This window comes from Meleagris gallopavo, chromosome 7, assembly GCF_000146605.3.
Source record: "Meleagris gallopavo isolate NT-WF06-2002-E0010 breed Aviagen turkey brand Nicholas breeding stock chromosome 7, Turkey_5.1, whole genome shotgun sequence".
NCBI lineage: Eukaryota > Metazoa > Chordata > Aves > Galliformes > Phasianidae > Meleagris > Meleagris gallopavo.
This window is the reverse complement of record NC_015017.2, coordinates 29,839,589-29,859,415: the sequence shown is the minus strand read 5'-3', so window position 1 is coordinate 29,859,415 and position 19,827 is coordinate 29,839,589. Positions and strand designations below refer to the sequence as shown.

Genomic DNA, 19,827 nt, shown 5'->3' with positions numbered 1-19,827 from the left:
GCACAAGAAGTAAGGAAAAAAAACACTACTAAGGAAAACTAAACCACTAGCGAACACTAGTAAGAAAATAAACAACAATCTGAAAAACACTCTCATAGCAAAAACTATCCCATATATTTCAGTAGTAGTAGCAGTAGATGGCTCTTCCATTTACATCTGGGCTCTACAGATTTCCCTCAGCACTTGCAAACAATCTATGAAAAGTACAGAGAGAAATACAAGGAAACACAGATGTTAGCCCACTGCAATGCACAGGGTTAGTAGGATTTTAGTTGCGTTATTTATTGTCCCTTTGGACTGACAGAAGTACCCGAACGTATAGACGTTGTGTTGAGGGACATAGAATCACAGAATCACATTGGCCTGGGTTGCAAAGGACTTCAATGCTCATCCAGTTCCAACCCCCTGCTGTGTGCAGGTCGCCAACCAGCAGCCCAGGCTGCCCAGAGCCACATCCAGCCTGGCCTTGAATGCCTGCAGGGATGGGGCATCCACAGCCTCCTTGGGCAACCTGTTCCAGTGCCTCACCACCCTCTGGCTGAAAAACTTCCTCCTAATATCCAACCTAAACCTCCCCTGTCTCAGTTTAAACCATTCCACGTGGTTTTGTGAGAACTGCTGGTCCAACAGATGGTTGGACTGGATGACCTTGTAGGTCTTTTCCAACCTCGGCGATTCTATGATCCTGTATGAACATGTCTTTCAATACTCTCCCTTATTCCATGTTTTTTGTCCTGTCATGCTTCTCTCTCAGCAACAAAACATCCTTTGGCCGGGAGATGGTTCTGAGCTGGCTTATGAAGCAGGAGTTAGGAAGCTCTCTTTTCTCCGAAAGAGCCCAGAAATGAGGTGTTTTGAGAATACAAGAACACCCAAGCTCACAGGGTTAGCTCTCCCAATATTTATTTATTTCCCCCTCCTGCACTTCAGTGACTTTCTGTCAGTGGCAGTGTGTGGCTCTTGGTGTTTCACAGCCTGACCATGGGTTGGCTAACTGAACCACCCACGGGCTGTCACTTTTTGAACTGGAGTTCTGGCAATCACAGCATCCCATGGCAATAAATTCCAAAGTAAAACTCCATGTCTTTTAGAAGTACTTCCCTCCCTTTGTTTTAAACAAGCTGCCTGTTTCATTATGTCCCTGTGCTATGACAAGCCAGGAATAACTATTCTCTACTGACCTTCCCCATATTTTCCACAATTTAAAGACTGTCTGCCACATCCTTGATTCGGCTGTCACTTTTCCTAAGCTGAAAAACACAGATCTTTCATAGATGCTGAAGATCTCAGTTTATTATCCTCTGCACGTATAAATTCTGCAACCTAAGGAAAAGCCCCACTGATCAAAGCCTGGCTGCACTGCAAATGGAGGCAGACAGACTTAAGTCCCACCCTGCAGCTGAGTCAGACTTCACACCTAAACTGAAAAAAAAAAATTAAATGTTAATTATTGCTCACAGTATGCTAAATTCCCTTTTGTTAACTATATTCCTTTTCACATTGTGGGTCATGAAATACATCAATTATCCACAGATTAGAAATATCTCTTTTTAGAGGTTAGATGTCTGCCAGAAATTGTGGATTGAGTCCTACTTGCACATCCTCAGCATGTTCTGTGAACATCAGTGGGAACCTGGTAACTTATTACTTCCACTCCATCACTTCTAACACCATCCATGCATGGATTATTTGACACAAGAAATTGACACAAACAGAAATTAAATCCCCACTTTGAGGATTTACAGCCGCGTGTAAACAGAAGAACAGAAATGAAACATTGTCAAACTCAGATCTTCTGTTCCAAGTGTCAGCCTGGAGCAACGTTGTGTGCCTGTGCTACACATGAACAGTATTAAACCCTTCAAACATAGAAAGGCTCAAAAAGAACATCCTTTCAGACTCTTAATTATCACTGCACTGATAAATATGGGTTAGGTGTGGAGAATGAAGGAAAGCATAGAAAAGAAAAGCATCAATAAACCCAGTGGGGACAGAAGGGCCAGGACAGGTCCACTGGCCGAGAAGGTAGAAAGTGAAATGAAATCAGCAATTTTAGAGCCTAAAGGATAAACTGAAGAATTTTACAGAATTAAGTTACGCACCAGGTGGCAAGCAACCCTTCCATAATAGCAGGCAAACAGACAGGAAGCAATAAACTTTACCACAGGAAAAAAGAAATTCAACAGTCTTTTGAAGTAAGAGAGCTCTCTTGCTGCAGTTCTGAATGGGCTTCAGGCATTCCAAGGCAGCAGTGGGAAAAAGAGACAGAACTCCTGAATCCCTCTGAGCCAACACTTTAACCATTTGTATCATCAGCATTAATGGATGCCGCACCATCGAGAGTCTCAAACTTGGTGTTTCCAAGCAATATCTGTATACTTTGCCAGAGATACATAACAGTGTCCATGAAGAAGCAGATGCAGAAGGCAACACAGCTTAGAACAAGAGGGAAATGTCTCAAACTCCCAGCACTGTCCAGTAAACAGAAGCTTCATAATGTGCAGCTGCTGCATCTGATGGAATAGTAAGAACAGCTGTAATTATACATGTATAATTACAATTGTATGTGATACTTAAGGATCAAAAAGTAACTGAATATTCAGTAGTGCTGATAATAAGTACTGTCTGTATTACTGGTATAAATCCTGACCTTAGGAAATGTGGTCTTAATCAAAATTAAATAGGCCATTTGACCACACCAACTCATTAGTCTATAAAAGCTGGTTATGTTTGTTAAACACAATAAATCAAAAGTGTTGAGTGGATAGGGGTGCTGGGAAACAAAAAAAAAGTCTAGAAAAGACAACAGAGGTTACCAAAAGAGTGAAAGACAGAAAAATAAATTCTTTGAATGCAGACCAAGACAGAGCAGACTCGAAACAGACGCTACTTTCCTCCACTCTGCCTTCATTTTCTCTTCAAATCCCTTCGTTACTTCAGTACTCATCACCTAATTAAAGAAACAAGCACAGTCTTCATTTGGATAATTATTGCTATCTACTGATAATACTCCCAACACTCCTCCAGTCAATAAATGTATATTGCAAGCATGCTTCAGACTTCTGTTGATGTTCTGTGGGCTTAACTCCTCAAGAATTTGTAGGGTGACACATCAGCACCAACAAGCAGTAACAAAGTACCATTACCAGCTTGCTGGTAATCCAGCAGAAATCAAATAATTCTTAATCCTGCAGCAGAAAAATACAGAACAGAAGAAGAGAGAGCGCTTCTTTCCTTCCAAGACACGCATAAGAGATTTTGCAATAAGCTCTGCTGATACCTGTTGCCAGATTTCTCCAGTGCCCCCTGGTTTTGCTTGTTTGGTTTGTTTGTTTTCCAAAACCTCCTTCCATCAAACACATCAGGAAGATATAGTATGAGAGGCTTTTAATAGAAAACAAGATTACAGGTTAAATACAACAACAAGCATTCAGAAGATGCTGAACTGATGAATGACTCTCAAATCCTCCTGGTCCTAGGGAGAAACTGATCTGGTCAGGTCTGGTGATGTACAACTGAGTGCAAGAGGTTCCAACTCAGATGCCCAAAAGCATGATGCTGATTTGCAATTATCATCTATATGTCACTTCCTCACTTGCCACACCGGCGTGAATTACCTCTTTGATGTTCTGCAGTTGTAAGTCTAGCAGTGCATCACCCCACTCACTTCATCCTGTAATTCCACTGTAAGAAATGTTTGTGTCTGTGCCTGACCTTTAATTTGTACCGTTTCCTTGAAGAGTGGATTGCAGGTTAGAAATACAGTCGGATGCCTTCAAGGAGGTGGTTGGGAAAACACTGACAACAGACCTAACGAGGCACACACGTGTGGATGGCAGCCCTGGCCTGGGGACAGACCTCAGTGAGTGTCCTCCTACCAGGCAGGTCCCTGTCTGCTTCTAAAAAAGACCTGCCAGCTGCTGGGCTCACCTCGTGCACAGCAAGTAGCAATACCTTCACACTGCCCGTGCAAATCGTGTGCCAGTGCCACGTCTTACACAGAAACACAGCAGCAATTCACAACATTCAAAAACGAGGTTACAGCAACAACTTCCCCCTAAACTTCAATATTCATCCTCCATGAATGCGTCAGTGCTGGAGATGAAGCCTCTTCACGGTGAAGTCTGTTCAGCTGCAGATCTAGAGCAAAGTCCTTAACAAATAAAATCCCCAGTTTAACACTCATTGGCCCATTCCAAAGAACCAAAAAAGAAAGCACAGTCAGCCAGCTGCATCGCAACAACAAATCACCAAAAGGACAGTGAGAAGTAATTTTAAGGACAAAAAAAGAAAAAAAGAAAAAAAGAAAAAAAAGAAAACCCTTTAAGGTCAAGAAGAGACTATAAAAGATTCTATGCTTTCTATTCAGGATACAGAATGAACTTCAGAGCAAAGCTACCGCTCTGTAACCTTTGCCATGAGCGGTAATCTGGGTGGTTTTTTTATCCCTGCAAAACAATTTCACACTGAAAACAGTGAAACGATGCTGCAGCAGGGGCCAAATTCCTCCAGCTCTTATCAGGCAGTACGTAGGCACTATGAAGTGTTGTGGAAAGATAAAGTTCTCCAGCTGCTGATGGTTGCTACTGTCAGCCAGAATGAGGTCAAAAGTTAACATGCCCGGCTTATGCACAAAGTTTTAGGGGTTGGTTAAGCTGAACCAGGAACAGCTCACTGAAAGCAACCTGAGGAAGTGATAACCAAAAGCAAGAAAGCTGATTGTTGCACTAATTGTTGCGCTATCCAACAAAAGATTGGGAGAACTGTCTTTTTAAGTTATTCATTAAGTTATTCATAAGACCTAAGGACACACAAGAACTAGGATTTGGTACTATATCAAAGCAAAAAGTACATAATGCCAGCTTAAGAGTTGGAAAAGACAGACCCAATTTTGCAGGAGGAATTTGTTGACAGCCATCAATACTGTATTCTTACAGATAAGAATTTTACACTTAGCCACAAAGGAAACAAGTTTGTTGAAACACAAACCTTAAACATCAGGCATACCTGAAAAATCAAACATATCACTCAGAACAGGAGAAGAGGGACCCCTATCCACCAATACTTGTACATGTTTCCAGTTAGGGCTGAGTGTTTTGCCTTTGTAGCTGCCCACAGCTTAGCACTGGTGTAAAACTGCGCCAAAGCCAGTATCAGTTTCTTCCTCTATTCACATGGCTGCTCTTTACAAACAACTTATTTTTAAAAGTGGGATCTTTCTTGGCTTGTCTCAGCTATAACACACTGAGAGTGTCTGACAGCTTCAGTACAGCATCAAGAGAAAGCTGAAACACCTCCTGCACGCTTCCATGCACATTCCAACAGGATATTCACACATACTCGGCTGAGGGACACAGTTCATCCCAGCAATTTTGGTTCCATCTTTCAGCTCGGACACTGGGTGAGTCTCTGCTTCATTCTGGTGACACGGAGAAGAGCAGATTCTGCCAACAGGATCACCTCATGGGCCACATCTGATACAATCCTATAACTTGTCAGGAATCTCCAACGCTGGAAGCGCTCCAGAAACAGGAGAACTATGACAGACACGCCATAAGGCTGGCCTCTCTTCAAAGGCTCAGAAGAGTGGGGGAAAAGAGGGGTGGAGTGATGAAAAAAATAATCCCATCTTAATTATACGCACAGCTTAAGTATCCCATCTATGTGAAAGCTCTCCTTGTATCACGAATACCTCCAGGGCTCAGAAAGCTGCCTGGAACAGAAAACGCTTGGAATGATTCTCTCCTGCGTGGCTCCTAAGTGGCTGCACAAGTGAAAAGGACAAGGGAACAGAGGGCACAACTGCAAAGGAGCAGCTGAGGTGAGTCGGTTGGTGGAGCTTTGAGGGGAGGCCACTTGGCAGCCTGCAGCCTTCCAAGAGAGGAGTGGAGCTGCAGGCGCTGATCGCTGCCTTTGTCTGAGCTGCAAAGAAATCTACTTTTGTTGATTCCCCGTTTCATCTGCTTTAAAACACAGCCCTCTGGTTTTATGTTTTTTGGTATCCGCTGATATCTCACCAGAAAAAAAAAAAGTCCTAACAAATCTGAAGTTTAACGTATAGCAAGCAAAGATCACTGCAGCACTCTGTACCAAGCAAGAAGAGAACTCAAGGTGCTCTACAAAGCTTTTACTTAGAATCATAGAACGGCCTGGGCTGAAAAGGACCACGATGATCATCCAGTTATAATCCCCTGCTGTGTGCAGGGTCACCAACCAGCAGCCCAGGCTGCCCAGAGCCACAGCCAGCCTGGCCTTGAATGCCTGCAGGGATGGGGCATCCACAGCCTCCTTGGGCAACCTGTTCCAGTGCCTCACCACCCTCTGGCTGAAAAACTTCCTCCTAATATCCAACCTAAACCTCCCCTGTCTCAGTTTGAAACCATTTCCCCTTGTCCTATCACTACCCAATGCACATTTTCCTCCATGTGCATCTGGATTTGCTTTTGTGTTTCATTACTGTGATGGCACTGCAAGCTAAGCAAGGCTAAAACTAGTTAGAGTTTGATCTGAGAAAAGCCAAGGCTTTGTGACACAAAATTATACAGGTGATAAATTAAGCAGAAGTTTTGATTTACCATCCATCTAATAAATATCAGAGATTAGTTAAAGCTGCTTATTCTTCAGGTAAACACTGGTTCCAGCCAGTAGACACATTCATTATGCAGGAATAACTACGCAGGCCAGACTTTATGCTTTGAGTCATCTGCATAAATTTCACACTGATACTGGATGTACATGATTATTCTTTTTCTTGAAGAATCACTAAGGCTGATATTGAGACACTGCTATACCAGCATAATAAAGAGAAAAAAATAATAATTGTCTTTAGCATTCCACCGTTGACAACTGTTATAAATAAGAAGGAGGATGGTTTTGGCAGTACCAAGCTGGACTACTGCGATGGAAGTGTGGATGAACACAAAGGAAAGCTTCATTAGGCATTTTTTCTTGACTAGAAAGCAACTGCTACTTGAGCCAAGAGGTTACCTGCACCCACACCCTTGTGAGTCACAAATACAAGGTGCGACAACGGGAGATCTGCATAACCTGCAAATTGGATAAAAAGAAGATCACAAGCTTTGGAAACCATTTATTCTGCTTCTTCATCTTCCTTTCAGCACTTGTCACTATAGAGGCATGCTACCAACATCAACCAACACATCTACGGGGGTGATAAGGACACTAAGAACGCCTGACATAGCTCTGTGCCAGCCTTAAGGGTGGGGGAAGCTCTCAAGGTTCCTAACAGCTCACTGCTGGCAGAGCATTCGCGTGTACAAACCAAGAAACTGCATTCATTTTCACATCACCTTTTAGTGTCATCTCTTTAATTTCTGTAGAGACAGCAAGCAGGACACGTAGCACTGTGAATCAGAACAGGTTCTCTGGGTAATGGTGGGTGGCAGCATTCGCATTTTTCCCATTGCCCCATCCCAACTTCCAGGGATGAGGTGGGAACCCCGCTGGTTTGGGCTGGCAGAACACATAAAAGACATCTCTTAAGGTCAAAGGCTTTTTTTTCTTTTTTCATTATACCATCAAAATAGTATTCAAGACACAGAAATAGTAATTTACTGCCTCGCTACATTGAGACAGTGCAGATCTAATTCTTCCCACAACTCACCAGTTTCAAAAGCCAGAAACTTCTACTTAGCAGCTACTGTTGAAAACCAGATGCTCTGTCTTGTTACAAATTTCTCTTTAGAAACATACCCTGCAAAAGTATTGACCTTTTTCTGCATTTTTTTTGATCCCCTTTCCCTCCTCTCCTTTATTTTCTTTACCCTTTGTGTCCTAACACCAAGTGCATCTTGCTTTGTGCCGCCCAACAAAGCAAAATCAAACAAAGCACACCTCAGCACAAGCAACGCAGGCAGACTGAGCCTTAAGGAGCCCCTGCAGCATCCCCAGTCACAGCACACCCAGGAAAGGTGTGTGCCTTACGTTTTGGGACTGTTTGCTTTGCAGCTGTGTAAATGCCTGTGCAAACAAAGCGCAGGAGCAGACAACGTGGTTAGTCTTCTATGTGGTCAGAATGCTACCTCTGAACCTCACCCCCCAAGCAGTCTGTCTGAAAATAAACTCAGTGCTCTGCCTGCTGTTTGGAGCTGGTTCCTGGCTAGCTGGTTCGCATTCCTCACGTGCTTTGGTAATAGATCAATAAATACTCAGCAGGTCTGCCTGCCTTGAGACACCTCGGTGATCTAAATGCTAGACACAGATGGATGCAAACTGTGCTGTACTAAAGCCTGCGGGGTTATGGCTGCAGATTTATGGCAGGTTGTGTCACTGGGCTCAAACAAACAGCTCTGTGAGGCCCAGACTGCTGATTCTCACCTGATTATACTGGAGACGTGGTTGCTGAGCATGGTTATTGTCATTAGTCCATGCGTAAGAAGGTGCACAAGCTATTCAGGCAGGTAAGACAAGAAAGCAGGAGCAAGGAAAGGACAAGGGGAGATGTAGGTTGTGGAAGTGCTGCCCACAGCTGTGGGTGCCTCATCCCTGGAGGTGCCCAAGGCCACAGATGGGCGCTGGGCAGTCTGAGCAGGTGAGGGCTGTGAGGTGCCTTTTGGCACCGTGCTCCTTTAGCCCACTTCTTGATGAAAGGAGTCAAAAAACAAAGCAGCTGTATGCTCAGAAGCTGTGTGCGTGGCCATGCCTTCTAGTCTTCACCCATAATAAAACATAACCAAACAAAAAGCAACCCAGAGACTCCATTCCCCTTCCTTAGCCACCATTTTCAGCAGAAGAGCAGACCTAAAGCAAAAGAAGATGGAAGGAAAAAGCATAAAGTGGAGGGAAAGGGAACAGCACCACAAATGCCATTAGTTAGATTGGGCTCTGGCTGCCATGGAATTGCAGCAGATCAGATGAACGAGGTGCTGGATTTGTGATATATCTGTACAAAGAAGCAAAATGCATTTCTTGGTCTGAATGTCCAACTCAAGGACTACATGAGGATCTCCAGTGAGGTCTGCATCTGTTGTTCTGCTGTATTAATACCTGTTAAAGTCTAAACATCCCACCCTGCTGCTCCTGCTGTGCAGCCAGCTGCTGACCCCAGGCACAGCCTTCTCACTCATTTCATACCCAAGACATCTACAGTAATTAAAGCAGGACTTGCCTACAAAGTCCATTCAAAAAAAGAAACGAGGCACTGGCAGGAAGGTACAATGACTCCAAAGCAATAGGTAACATTTGATTTTAGCTCAGTGGGATGCATGCATCAAAGACAGCATGGACAAAAGCAGGTATGCATGTGCAATGAGTCTGCTTCTCTCCCTAAGGGGAAATAATACTCAGAATGTGTCCTCTTGCACATGGTCTTAATTTAACAAGAGGCACTTGCCAGCTCGTCCTCCAGTGCACGTTACTGACTGCTTCACTTCTTTCCTTCTGTATCTAGTTTGGTGGGAAAAGAAGATGTAGAACACAAAAATGTAGCATTAGAGGGTCTTCAGCTCATTGAATTCCTCATCTCTGAAACCAGCAGCAAGATTCCCCATCAACCTCTACAGGGCCACAATTTCACTTCCAAAAAAGAAATTCTATGGAATTAGATGTTTACCCGTTTGCATATACAGAAGATAAACCTGAGTAAGTCATTGCAACCACTCCTTTTCCTATTTTTACATTAAAAATGGCATTTAAACTTCATGTGATCATATGCTTATCAAGAGGGAAAGAGGTATTCTACAACAGAGGATGGAAGGCTGTGAAGTCACCATCTAAAAGTGATTTAAAGTACAAATGTGCTTAAAATAAGCAGAGAGAAAGCTCTGAATACGACCTTTCCAATGAATGAAATTAATATGCAAGAACTCAAGATTGTAGCAATTCTAAAAATTGTAATAATAATAATAATAATGATGATGAAGTGGGATACAAGCAAACAACAAAATTGAAACCATTTCCCATGGAGCAGATTGGCAGAGAACAACAGCTGAGATTCCTTTCTGAGGATGTCAGTTCTTTTCCATAAATCTGGAGTCCAAAGAAAGTGGAAGAAACAGTAGGGATATTCTTAGCCATTTAAACCAAATGAAGATGAATCTCCCTTGATATAAGGGAGATGATATAAGGGAGATGATATAAGGGAGATGATATAAGGGAGATGATATAAGGGAGATGATATAAGGGAGATGATATAAATCATCAACAACTTGTAAGAATCAGAAGGAGACAAGTGATGAGGAAACCAAGGCAGTGGGTGACTGTGAACCCACAGCTGGAGAGAACAAGTCAGAACAAAAGCAAAAGACAAGACAGCCTGCACAGAAACATGATGCATTTACATGGGGGTGAACCATACCACAATCTCTTACATTTGATTATCCACCAGAGCCTGGCTCTGTCCCACGAACCTTCCCTCCCAGCTGCTGTCCAATGGCTGTACTGCCTCGTTAAGGATGAACCACTGGGCAATGACTGCCTTGGTTTTAGAATGTCTGGGAAAAGCCTTCTTCCCAAAGCAGCACTGCTGTCAGTCACCAGCAATAGGAATAAATGTTTGCTTGGGTTTTCTTTACAGTGATAAAAGCACCAACTGTGTAAAACACAGCCTGACTAACAGAACATCACCAACTGCAAGAAGGATGCAATGACCCACGTAACTTGAAAACACCTACATCTGCAACATCCATTTCTAAAGACAAATATCTTTTCATTTTCTCACATCTGCACATTTAAGCCAAAATACACACTTCATAAACTGAAAAACATTATTTGCAACACAAGGAGTGTGACCACGAATGCAGAGTGCCCTGCAGCACTGGTGGATCAGGAATAGCTACGTTATTTGTCATTTCCCACAAGACAGAAGAAGCTGCTTACACCCCAAACACACCCACTGTGAGGAGCTATGGGTGCCCAGCAGCTCAGCCCTGCAGGATATATTTGATCAATTGCTTCCTTACTTTTTTTTAATAAGAAAACATAAAAAGTACACAATTTACCCTTCCTAAACTGTTTCTTCTATTACCTCTCCTCTGTCTCTGTTGTACTGAGGTCTATCATTGCTGTCCTTCAATCAGAACACTCTCTTGTACATCAAGCAGTTTGATCCTCAAGAACGCATTTCAATTCCATTACTCCATACATTCCAGTCCTGTGCACTTTCTGACAAGAAGCTGTGAGTCACGACAGAATTGTTGCTACAGCCTAGAAGAATAGAAACTGATTTTCAAAAATGCTACAAGGATATAAAGCGATTGTCAAAAATTAAGATGAAAACATTATCTATTTTATAAATCTTCTGCAGCTATACTGAGTGTTGCACCCCAAAGGGAGGAGAAATGCAGAAGAAAAGCAATGCTTTCCAACGCTAGTTTTTGCTGTAAAAAAATCAACTTCAGTAAATGCTATACAACTGCACCTGATGACGTACCCAAATCTACACCTGATTTCATAGCTACCAGCCTTTTCAAGCCTGTTTCAATGTCAGGAACCTAACGAGCAGAAAAACAAACAAGAACTCCAAAGAAGACCAATGTCATTCAACAAAACCCTCTTCCTTATCCTTTTCTCTCCTTTTTTATATTTAAAACATTGCACGCATTCTTGAGAAGACAAACGATGACAGATTGATTCTCAAAACCATCTTAAATTTTTTTTTCTAACCTGTTAATTTAAAAGAAAAGAAAACCTCTTAAACATGCTCATTGGTGCTTTTAGCTTGAGCGATGCGAAAGCTGACACTGTGCAACAGGAGGAGCAGTTTGCCTTTGTCTGAAGTTAATTTAGAGACTGTTATTTCCTCTGCAGGTCTAGTCATATTTTATTGTAAGAAATGCATTCCTTTATTATGTTAAGATAAACGTTAAGGTGTTTTATTGTGGTAATTTCTTTAAGACAGAGAATACAGTGCTGGCATGATCCAAGTCAGGTGCAGGAAGCCAGAAGCTCAGAGTTCCCTTTGCAGCATCCCTCCTGGCTGTTAGCTGCTGCTGGAAAGCCACTGCAGAACCTGAGGCTCAGGCTCCACACATCCATGCAGTGTCTCCTTACCCTCAGGCCTGGTGGCCGTCTATGGCACACAAGCAAATGTCAATTAATAAAAATCATAATTTCATCTGAAGTGTAAAACCCACATCCATTCTTTAATCACCCTCGCTCCAGTCCCAGATCAGCAGAGCTCTCTGCCACAGGCTTTCCCACTGGCATTAACAGGTTCATACATACAAGTAGATGCTTGGTTTAATCAGTCCAGTACGAAGATAAGCCAGATGAGCCTAGAGGTCTCTTCTGACCCTAATGATTGCACAAGTCTGTGATTCTATGATTAAAGAAAAGAAGAAAGCTCCATGGTCAACAACTACCACTTACCACTATGGAGAAACAGCTGAGAAACCATACACCATCCATTTGAACAGAGGCTGTAATGTTCATTAGATTATTAATGCTCTTATTGCATGAGAGGGACTGCAACATTCATTATGTTTTATTAATGTGTTTGCCAAACAAGAGGCAGAGTTTGTGACCAGCAGCCTTATGGGGTTGCCTACCCCAAGGGTGCTCACTCCTTGCCACCCAGGAACCTGAGCAAACACAGGTGACGCTTGTGTGCTATTGAAAATCTAATATAAACCAAACAATAATTGGCTGCTTTTAAATAAAACAATTTTCTCAAGACTCGAGTCACAGTAGGATACAGGATTTTAAGTTTTGAGTTGTTACAAGGCTGATTAATTAAAGACATTAATACACGGGGCACAAGATTTGGAGGTGAGGAAAGATCACTAACCCAGGTTTTTAACATACTGTTATAGCTACAGGCACAATGATCTTCACCCATGTATTGGGTACTGCATCACAGGACGCACATTTACAGCCTCAGGCCTTCCTATCAAAATAGGACATAAACATTTCAGCTTCCTGAACCACTGGGCACTCCAGTGACAGGTCAACCCATTCAAGCACAGTCTGCCAGTCCTTCCACGTGAAGTCTTTCTTCATCACCAAAAGAAGTTGGGAAAAAGACAAACCAAACTCTGGCAGGACCATTCCCACGATAGAACTGGTATCAGATACAAATGGTGTGGCTTCCATACCTGTACATTCACCAGTAGTTCTGTCTGAGAGAGAGCTGAGCTTATTTTGATGAGATGGGCTGACGCAGAGCTCGAGGAGCAGCTTTTTCAAGCCCCAAGTTTAAGCTGCAAAAAGCCACCAATGCTTCTAAAAACCACGACGACGACCTCATGACACACGCAGCTGAAACACGTAACCCCCACTTCCTCACATTCGGCCTCCCTGCTGCTCCCAGGATCCCACAGGCACCTCTGTTTCCCATTCCTGGACCACGTGAGGCTTGGCTTGCAGGCACAGCCCGTTCTGGCAGGCTGAGCACCTCTCCACCCATCTCTCAGCTCAGGCTCACATGGATGCACACGTATTCATCTGAGGGTTTCGATCCAGGTGATGCTCAGACCAGGTCCCTTCTTTCTGCAGGGATGTTGATGGGGGGTGAGGTGTTTGAAGCTGGTACTTTGTCTCACCTGGAGAGCTGGGGCAATGCCCTGCATGGTTTCCAGCACTCAGCCCAGCACTTCTCCCAGCGTGTGCTCGGACCAACAGCCAGCTGACTCTCCCCATCTCTCCTGATCTCTCCTGCTGAAACTGATACAGCTTGTAGGGAACTTCAAAGTTCTGTCCTGCAGACAGAAAGTCTGCACACACACACACACACGTGCACACCAAGCAGACACTCATTCGAGAGGAGGAAGATCTGCATTCCACTCTCTGTCTCGGTTATCAGCTCTTTTATCCAATAGCTTTGGCATATAAAACGTCTGAATTTTTAGTGAAGGTAAATACCACCAGTAAACCAGAATAAAGTGCCATATTTCCAAGAGAGCCACGGTTGGAAAACCTGTATTTCCCCAGCCTGCCTCTCCTGCATGCCTCCAGGCATCTTCCCACAGGTGGAGCACAGTCCTCAGCAGCTGCTGTGAATTCCCAGCTATGAGGACACTCGCTAGGCATGCAGCACATCACTGCTCCAACACCGGTGTCACGGTTCCAAGCAGCATCTTCATGATTTAAAACATCACAGGGGCTATTTTTAAAAACCACTTCTGAGTTTTCGTGGATTTAGCCACAGGTCAAAGCTTTACAGTCAATATCTGTTATAGCAGGCTGTTAAAAACACGCAGTGCTTGCTGCTGCTGGAAAAATGCATTGCACCTAATCAGTTCATGCACTCCTGGGTATTGTTGGAAGTGATTAACAATTAAACCCTCTTCCAAGCAGACTCAGAAGTTAATTAACTGCTGCATCCTTCACACGGAAAGGAAACAACTCAGTTAAAGCACCCTGAATAAGCAGGGTCATAGCATTCTCCCAGCAGAAAACAGCCAGTGTAAGGGAGCACAGTTATTGTAAGAGCACAGAAGGGACTTCCCCATGTCTACTCCTTCAAAGAATATGTGCCACATTCAGCATATCAGCCAACGTGTTTTATGTGCATATACATCACCAGCATTTTCCTGTGGTAGTAAAATGAGTAAATCTGAAGCTTTCAAAGTAATTTCACTGCTCATTTTATGGATGTTCCTGGCCCTTTGATGAGCTGCCACCGACAGAAGGCAGCCTCAGCTCCGTGCCTTTGTTGCTACTGCTCGTGGCAACCACACCTCTTTCCAGGTTGGCTGTGGGAACACGGCACTGGGAATCACACACTTATCTCCCATCCGCAGCCCTCCCAGCACAAATAGACATACAGTACGTATAAGGTGGAAATTCTTTATCCAGAGGCAGCGAGGCCGTGGCACTGCCCAGAGCTGTGGTGCCACATCCTTGGAGGAAGCCAAGGCCATGGATGGGCCCTGGGCAGCCTGAGCTGGGGGGGCAGCCAGCCAACAGGAGGGCTGGGGGTCCCTTCCAACCCAACCATCCCATGGTTCTATGGTCTTTGAGGTCCCTTCCAACCCAATCACTTTGTGGTTCTGTGAAGAAGTGCTCAAACAAGCTATAGCCAAACAAACAGATGGAAATGAAAGATGTTCGTCACCGTTCACGCAACTCCTGTTCCGGCTGTGGTTTTAGGGGAATAACTGAATGCTCAGTGTGCTCCTAACAACATCCTAAAATTGGACCTAAATGTCCAATTTCAAATGGATATACACAAAAACTGTGCTCCACAGAAGACTGGAAACTCACCTGCAAAGAGCATTCTTAAAACTTGGTTCTGCAGAGCCATCCCGCAGCGAGCTCCTGGCTGGGGGAGGACAACCTACTCATCTGCATGCCCAATTGGACTCAATACCATCGATGCACTTCTTAACAATTCTTTATGGATATAAACATGCATCTACATACATACAAACACTGGTTTCTCTGGTAGCATAATCAGTATGAAAGCACAACAATCTAGATGACATACCCCAAATGCTGAAGCATTTAGCTGATAAACATGAGTGAAAATTGAAGACGTATGCTGACAGCTGGGACTAAGGCTCAGATTAAGGCAGAACTTTGCACTTCTGTAATAACTAAGAAACAGGAACAACGATTACATTGATGCACCGTGCCTGCTTTTAAGCTGTGTTGACTTAGAAGCGTACATACTGCCAAGTTTCAAGTCCCATCTTGCATATGTCCAGGCACGTGATTTAGCACACTATCAGAATTAGTCTGAACCACGAAGGCCTCTTACATGGAAGCACTGCAGGAAAACAGCACCGTGTAAAATTACTGAGTGCCAATCATTGCCCTCCCAGCTACAATAGATTATTGTAAGAAGCAGCCACTTAATAAACTGATAACATTCCTCACTGCACAGACGGCTCCTCTCCAAAGCCAAAGACAATAGAAAAAAATAAAGCACAAGGAAAAAAAATTTAAATGTGAATTGTATCATCACTCCATTACATGTTAGCACTCACGTGAGGCAGCCCACGATCTTATCTAATGACGGTTAACCACAGGCAGGATTGTAAACATGGATTTAACTAGTTGAGAGATCTCAGTTCCCTTCACTTTGGTATCTGATGGTACAAGCAAACATTCCTCCTGCACTGACATACGCTTCTTAAAGCCACACTGTTAATTCACCATGGTCAAACTGCACTGACTGCCCAAAAAGTCAACCAGGCAAGCATGGCTTTAATAAATGTATCCCTTCCACCTGGCCATGTGGTTCATATCCATAGAGAATAAGCAAAACCCACTGCAAGAAGCCTGATGCAACTGGGACTCTTTATCTTGCTTGCAGCGTGGTATTTTTAGCAATATTAAAGAAGATGGAAATACATTTCAAAGAGAAAACAACCGTACCAATAAGTAGAGGGTTAGCTGCTCGTGCTTTACAAGATCAGAGGTCTTTGGGCATACCCAGAATTCCACTGTGAAACACATTCAGGCAGGATATTAACACAGTGGATAACACAAAAATAAACAAATAAATTAGGAAATACTACCGTGCCAGTATAAGAAGTCTATCAGCACTATAATCCTGAGCAAGGTCTTTGCAATGTCCAAACGTCACCTGGTTTGGAACTCCCAACTGATGGCCAACAACAGGAGCACTAGGTGCCCACCTCCATGGGTTCTAACAGCTGCCTTTCTATTTCCCTGGTAAGCAGCTGAAATGGACCCAGAGGACATTCCTCCTTCAGTCACAGCTGTCCTCAGAAATAACGCAGTGCAGCCAGAGCAAAGAAAGGAAAGGAAATACTTCTTTCTCCTCCTGCGCTGCCTAAAATTAATGCATCTCTGCAACTACCAAAACTGCACACGGTGTGAGCACTCACCCTTGCAAGTCCCAGAACCAACCTGTAATTGCACTTAACTCTGGCATGACAGTTGGATACAAAGAAGGTTCATAAACATATCCATGTGCCTAATGATATTTTCAGGTGTTTGGACACCACAAGGCATTTTTTCAAGACCAAATAACCCTTAAAAACAATTAGAAGTGATCCAGCTACCTGTTGACTCTCTGTATCTGCTGCTGTTTTATTTCCGTAATGATTTCTCAGAAGATCTGACATCAACATCTGATCTCTGTTGAAAACACATCGCTCTTCAAGTGTTTGCTACAGCATGAAGGCTGGATGTGGCTCTGGGCAGCCTGGTCTGCTGGTTGGAGACCCTGCACATAGCAGTGGGCTGAAACTGGATGAGCATTGTGGTCCTTTGCAACCCAGGCCATTCTATGATTCTGTGATTCGATGTAGGCCCCAGGAGGGCTGCTGCTTGCCCTGTGCATTATTTAAAAGCGAAAATAAGGTGAGGGTTGGGTCCTGTCGTCTCTCTTCATTCCATCCTCCCTCAGCTCTGCGGCCAACTGAGCCCAGCCTGCAACACAAAGCTCATCAGAACAGGGGAAAAACTGGAAGAGCATAAGGCAGACAAATCTCACACTGAAGGCAACTTATGGGCACGACCCACGCAGCAAGGAGCAGCCTGTGAGCAGCTCAGGGCTGGGCCATGGTGGCAAGCCAGAAGGCCTCGATGCTGCACAAGCAAAGACTGCTCTTCCCCTCCATTAATTCTTACTGAAATATCCTTCTGCACCCCCGTGTTGCAAACACAGCTCTTCAGAAAAGGCAAGTACCAGTTCTGCACACCGAATATCTCATTTCCTACAACTAATGAGGCAGAAATCCTACCTCACTTGACACATCTTTCTTCTTGCCCAATTACACTGTAATTATTAACTTCATGCTGCTACTTCACAGACAAAGAGAAATTTTCAAGTCCATGCAGATTAGCTGTAAATCCGCAGCTAACATCTCAGTAGTGTTTTAAACACCTATTTTAAGTTTTTCCACACGAGACAATTTGTGTAAGTTCTTTTTAGCTGCAGTCTTGTAAATCTGCTCACCTCTACAAACATTCACTCATTTACAGCAAGGGTTGGGAAAGAATGCACTTTGGTTTCTGAATTGGATTGTTTTGAATTCAGATCGTGTCAACAATCCATCTCGCAAAAGAATGATACTGAATCAACAGAGGCAGGTGGGAATCACACAACAGGAACACAGAACCATTCCAGCTGGAGAAGTCCTAAGATCCCTAAGTCCAACCCCACCTACCCCCCCATGCCCACTGCCCACGTCGCTCAGTGCCACATCCCCACGGCTCTGGGGCACCCCCAGGGTTGCTGCCCCCCAACTCCCTGGGCAGCTGTGCCATGGGCAATCCATGGGGTGCAATTCTGCTTGCACTCCACAAGCACAACGCTAAATGGACACATACTGAAAAGAACTGCAGGAAGGGGTCACGTCTCCAGGTACCTGAAGTAAAATAAAACTCCTCGTGTATTCTGTAATCCCAGCACACCAGCGTCTGGGAAGAACTGAGGCGACCTGCATTTTGTTTAATGTTTGACTTAATTTTACAGCTTTAAAGGCCTGGACATAGGACCCACCTCTGAGCAGACAGATCTTGGAGCAGAGCTGCAGAGCTAAGATCAAGCATTTGATAATGTCCTCCATCCTGCCATTCTCAGATGGAACGTCCATCAGAGGATAACCCCAAGCAGTCCTGCAGCCTCCAGGAGCCAGACGCTACAGAAAGCACTGAAATGATGAGTCTGGGGAAGGTGTTGTGTTACTTGAGCCAGACACAACAGATGGAGACAGCGGACTTTTGGGCAAAAAGATGGCCCCAGCGAGAGAACAGCAGTGAGACGGAGCACCCACCAAAGCTATAGGCTAAGGGAAATCCACCCACAGAAAATTGCAGCCCAAACACACTTTCTTAGCTTTTTACCACATGAGAAAAGGAATTCTGACACTGCAGCTCACATTTAACATCTCACATCTATGCGGACACCAAAACTTCTTGTACCTGGTCTCAAGTAAATTGAGGCGTAAGGCAAAAACAAGACCAGCAAACAAGATTTTAAGCAGCGAGGGGATACGCAGAATGCTGCCAGGTGAGCGAGTCCAGCCATACAACAGCCACGTCTGCACATCCCCATCTATTTCATAAGCTTTTAGCTCAATTTCTGCAAATTAAGTTGAGCTCTGAATGAGCGCAATTTGCCGCAACAGGTTTATTCGCATCGAGACAAAGCCGGGGCAGCACTTTTCCCAAAAAGGATTAGATGACTGTAACTTCCACCACCTGCACTTATGCATGTTTAGACTGCGGGAAGGGTAATCACTACACTGCAGGGCATGATCTGCAGGGGTCAGGAGATAATCTGCCTCCCATCTCTCCGTTTCTGACATCGCCCAATTGGCGAGGTGCATAATAGGGGATATTAGTCCTCCCCGAAGCGCTGTTATTCGTCACTGCCAGAGGCAGCTCTACAGATCTGAGATTAGGAACCACGTAGAACGGCAGCCCGTTCCTCCCAGCTCCAAAATACTCAAAGCTGGAAGGCCACGCTGTTTTTCAGATACAAATTCTGTCCTCCTCCTTTAAAGCCTTTGCAGATGAGAGCCTGAAGGTGCACCTTTCTGCTGCATTTCACGGGGCAATACTGACAGAGATTCCTGTCACACCAACGGCCTGCAGACCACTGAGGACAGCGTGTTTTTAAGTTCGTTTTGCTTTCGCTGCTCAATTTCCTTTTAAACGCAGAAATATCCGTGCGGGGAACACTTAGAGCGAATACAGAGAGAGAAATCAAGCACCGCTCCTACCTCCAGCGTCAGTTCTCAGCGTAGGTTCGGGGATTTCAGGCTTAACTCCTCCATCACCGCGGTGCCCGCGTGATGCGGCTCCCCTCCGCAGAGCTCCCAGAAGGCTGCGGAAGGCTCGCGCCCGCACCCAGCCCCGCGTACACCTCCAGCGAACGGACGGCAGCAAACGGAGCACCCGGCGGCTGCCGCCCGAGCGCACGCGAGGCACGGGGAGAGCAAGGCGCCG

The 19,827-nt window shown here is 44.4% G+C and overlaps 1 protein-coding gene across 2 annotated transcripts in view; it reads right to left on the bottom strand.

Moving 5' to 3' along the window:
• LYPD6B (LY6/PLAUR domain containing 6B) overlaps positions 1–19,821 on the bottom strand; it is a 34,007-nt gene extending 14,186 nt beyond the window's left edge. For both annotated transcript variants that reach the window (XM_010713986.1, XM_019617301.2), the window contains exon 1: positions 19,602–19,821. The gene's annotated coding sequence lies outside the window, so the exon portion shown is untranslated. The remainder of the gene's footprint in view (positions 1–19,601) is intronic.
• Positions 19,822–19,827: the final 6 nt, after the last annotated feature.